Source organism: Sinocyclocheilus anshuiensis, unplaced genomic scaffold (assembly GCF_001515605.1).
Source record: "Sinocyclocheilus anshuiensis isolate Anshui unplaced genomic scaffold, SAMN03320099.WGS_v1.1 scaffold674, whole genome shotgun sequence".
Classification (NCBI taxonomy): Eukaryota; Metazoa; Chordata; class Actinopteri; order Cypriniformes; family Cyprinidae; genus Sinocyclocheilus; species Sinocyclocheilus anshuiensis.
Window position 1 is genome coordinate 521,500 of NW_015542395.1, and position 4,825 is coordinate 526,324.

Genomic DNA, 4,825 nt, shown 5'->3' on the forward strand with positions numbered 1-4,825 from the left:
AATTGCTTGAGTACTAGATATGGAGAAGATACGATTGGAGGAGAGTTACCGGGAGGAAAGGGGGCGTGTCCGAGACCAGCTTAGCGTCCGCATTAGTAACGTCTAGAGAGCGAAAAACAGATGAATGAATGAATGAATGGGGGGATCAGATGAAGATAAATTGCTTGAGTACTTGTTTGATTCAGTGTTCGCCAACTTTTGTTTTGATGCCACTGAGCTAACCTGTTTTACAAGGTAGCGTGCCAGTAGAGTTGGCTAGCGCTGAAATACACTGGCATACAAGCATGAAATAGAGAAGCGACTATGTTCGGAATAGCACACTAACATACTACACTTGCTGTTTCTGCAGTATATAGTACGTATACTGTGCATAGCATGCAAGTTTTCTGTATGAACAGAACACAATGATGATCTACTATGGGAACATGATTGGAAAAACATGCCTTTTCCTACATTTTTGCAAAACTCCAAAAACATACTTTTATGTATAACTCACTGCAGTTTCTAGTTGCAGTGAACACTAGTGGCAGTAAAGCACCAACAACTTATATTCCTTTTCAAACTAATTATGATTACAAGGACAGATTATTGATTGTTAAAAGCCTATTTTAACATGGTACCTTGCGCAATACTATGTTATGAGCTAATAAGTAATACATTTGGATGTTTGCACAATAATCACGTAGTCAGGTCTAGAGCCCGACCGATATATCGTTTTGCCGATATTATCGGCCGATATGAGCCTGTTGCCGATATATTGGTATCGACGAATATGAAAATATGAAATTTTTTTTACAGAAAATATAACGCAGATAAAATGCTTGAAATGGTGTAATTACTTAGTTTGTCCAGCAGAGAACTTGCTCGATAGCTCACCCGGTACAGCACTGCACTTGTGATGCAAAGCACTAAAGTCTCCTGAAATACGAGTCATGATAAAAGTGCTCAAAGGCTTGTAGAAGCAAGATAAAATGCCATGGTTGCCTCAGCAAATGTATTTCATTTCATATTTGCTTCTGTTAACACTATTGGTTGCATTTAAGGCTAGATTTAATGTAGATTAGGGATGTCAAAAAAAAATTCTAATTTCGAATTTAAAATAAAAATCCACATTCGAATGCAAAAACGTTGCATTCGAATTTTAGGTGTGCGTTAAGGAGGTAGCCTATCCAGTTGAAGCCAATAGATGCGGTGCTGCTGCGTTGTTCATTAAAAATATAGCGGAAAAGAGAACATCAATGCGGAGAAGATCTTGTTTACATCAAAACCGAAACCAAGCCGTTCACACAGACTAATGTAGATGATGTTATTTTCAAACACTCACCGGACATTCATTTGCGAACTATGCATTGCTATATGTACAAGAACCAATGAAACAAAACATTGCCAGATTCATGTTCGACTGTTTTGGATTAAACTGAATGTGGTTTAAGCTCCACCAACTGGACATTTCATTTCCAAACTGCTGAGATACATAGAACAACCAGTGCGATAAAACACTGCCAGATTAGCGCCCCCCACTGGTCATTTAATCTTAAAAGTTTTACGAAATGTGCAAGAAGCAACATAATATCACTTTGCAGAAATGGCGATGCAGGCATGTTTTTCCAATGAGCCTGGGTTGCAAATTGTGGAGAACAGAACCAGAGCACACTGAGTAATACGTATCTCACAATGCAATGCAATATTATGATTTCAGAACCTGAAGTAATTCAGCCACGTTTTTCTCTTTTATCAAGCGTCGCTTACAGTGCATTCAAACTATGTTTCTAGCGTCATGCTCAACCAGTTGAGGAACCCATTTTACTGGCTTTCTTTATTTCTTTATTATTTAAAACTCTTATCACTGCCTAATGCACATCGTTTCACATGTTACTTTTGAAAATTAGTATGCTACATATGAATGCTAGTATGCTAGTGTTCCGTTCTGGACATAGCTGGAATCCGTAAATGAGAAATACTGTAAACTACTCAACTATTAGTCCATGTGGAATCAAATGATGATTCAACATAGATCTGCTGCTTTACACATGACAAAACAGCAACAGACTCTGGTGTGATGAACCTGCTCACCGGGAAAGACTAGTTTACCACCTTGTGGCCAAGAAAAGCAGTGCCACAGATTTGACACTTTGAGAAGAACAACTATTTTGTAAACTCTGATGGACAATACCTGATTTTATAAACACATGGACATCGATCTATTTTTTGCAGAAGGATTATGGATTACAATGGACTGGAGGGTTGCATGTCATTGACTGGAAAAAAAAAATCATAATATTTAAACCACTGTACTGTAGTTAATGATAGAGCAAAGGTACAACATTTAGAGTGAATAACTTGTGCGTGTCTCATTGAGAGACTGCATTGGATGTGATTTGCATCTATGTTTGTGTCTAACAGTGCCAGTTTAGAGCTATTTTGCGTAAAGATATAGTTGTTTTCCCCATAGTTGATCTTTTGTCACTGGAATAAACATGATGTTTGTTAACAATACTAAAAGCACTTTAACTCGAGGAGGAGGCTTTATTTTTGATATTTTGTTTGGGTCCAACTCAACTGTACATGGCCTTTTATATGTGAAGATGATGACGAAGAGTGAAAGAATGTATTTTGAAATATAGTAATTGTCAAGTCAATGTGCCTATGAATCAACAACAGCAACAATAATAATAATAATAATAATAATAATACGTTAGAGCTGTTTATTAAGTCAAGAATCACTGTTACTGTGGTAAATTACTATTGTTCATGCATTGTGTTATTTTGAGTGAACAAACTCCCCATTATACAGATTGCTGAGGTGAAATGTAATTCGTTTTATAAAATAATTTTTATGAGAGATCAGATATAAACTTTTCAACTTGCAGGTGATATAAACCACCTATAACACATTATTATTATTATTATTATTCAGATTTATGTTGTTGAAAAAGAATGATTTTGGTTTCATCTTTATTGCATTTTGCCTGTCTTAAACTGTGGCTGTAAGGAAACATCTGTTTCACGAATTTCCTTTTGTGTTTAGTCACTTTCAGAACTGGACTTTCATCACTTTAACTGCTAATGATCTCAAATGTCTGTTTTTAATAAATGAGAAGTTTTGAAGCAGTCGCACAGTGATTTTATCAGTGTGTTCAATGAACGGTGTTAAATCATAGTTTCGTAGCACCTGGTGTGATTCTGAGGTGAGTGTTAAAAACACCCGGTGTGTATTCCCTACAATTCCCAGCATCATGAAAATGAAAGATTAAAGTGTGATGCAGATGCGTCTGCGGTGAATTCAGCCTTCATCTGAAGTCACTGTACAGTATGTACAGTATGTATATTTATATTTTTCTTTCAGCACCTGTATGCAGTTACATATACGCACAGAAAAACACAACACTCAAGATTTTAGATGCAGTTCTCTACTCAATATTTATATTTATCAATATTTATAATTCTATTGTCCTGGCAGCACTTATTGAATTATGTGTGCCATTGACCAAGACCTTTCAAAAGGTACTAATATGTACACTTTATGGTACTAATATGTAATTTTAAGGTACTAAAATTAAATTTTAATGCGATAATATGCACTTTAAGATACAAGTATGTACTTTTAAGGCACTGATGTACTTTAGGGTACTAATATGCACTTTTAAGATGTATTTTTAAGGTACTACAGTTTTTCTCAATTGCTTTGGCTCAATTCTCGAATGAAACTTTTTTTTCCCGAAACAATAAGTTCAGATCTCTGAACAATTAGCTTTACACTTTTGTATTAATGTGTCATTTTAAGGTACTAATATGTAATTTTAATATGCAATAATATGCACTTTAAGATACAAATATGTACTTTTAAAGGGGTCATATGTTGCGATTTCAATTTTTCCTTTCTCTTTGGAGTGTTACAAGCTCTTGGTGCATAAAGAAGATCTGTAAAGTTGCAAAGACTAAAGTCTCAAATCCAAAGAGATATTCTTTATAAAAGTTAAGAGTCAGCCACACCCTCCTAAACCGGCTCGTTAAAACATGCCGCCACATGCAGTGTGTGACGCTATGTGACGCATTTTTATGGAGGACTGTTTCCCGAACCTGCAGAGTAGCCTACAAACCTCAAAGGCTGTTCTATAAAGTGGGGCAGTTCCAACTTTGCAAGGACAGTCTGGCGCTTCTGACTCACAGTCTGTAAGTAAATGTTTTATATCTAAAGAATTTGCCACTGACGATTCAAACGCGAGTTTTGAGCAGTGTAGAGTAGCACTTGTTGTTTATCATTTTTCCGATCACAAATGCAGACATGGTTTTATGTTTACGCAGCATGATACACAACGCGAAAAAACACATTATAAGTGATTATAATCCGTAATTATGTCCCCACTGGATGCAACAAATGCCTCGTTTATAATGGGTTTTCATGTTTTTGTCTCGTCGCTCCGGCCGGGACAGGGCATCATCACAGTATGGTGAGGGGCGTAACATTTCCGTCACACGCTTGAGGTATTCGGCCAATCACAACGCACTGGATAGCTGGCCAATCAGAGCACACCTCGTTTTTCAGACCGATGAGCTTTGTAAAAATCGACGCGTTTCAGAAAGGCGGGGCATAGAGGAGAAACAGTAATGTACAGTATGTGGAAAATAATGTGTTTTTTGAACCTTAAACCGCATAAACACATTGCATTACACCAAATACACGACATCATGTTATTTTTAGCAACATCATGTGACCCAAACAAAGTAGTTTCGCTTTCACAACGAAACACACGGCGCCTTCACGACATGGCGGCGGCGGCAGCAACAATACTACAGCGAGAATCAAAGTTACGCCTTCTTTCTT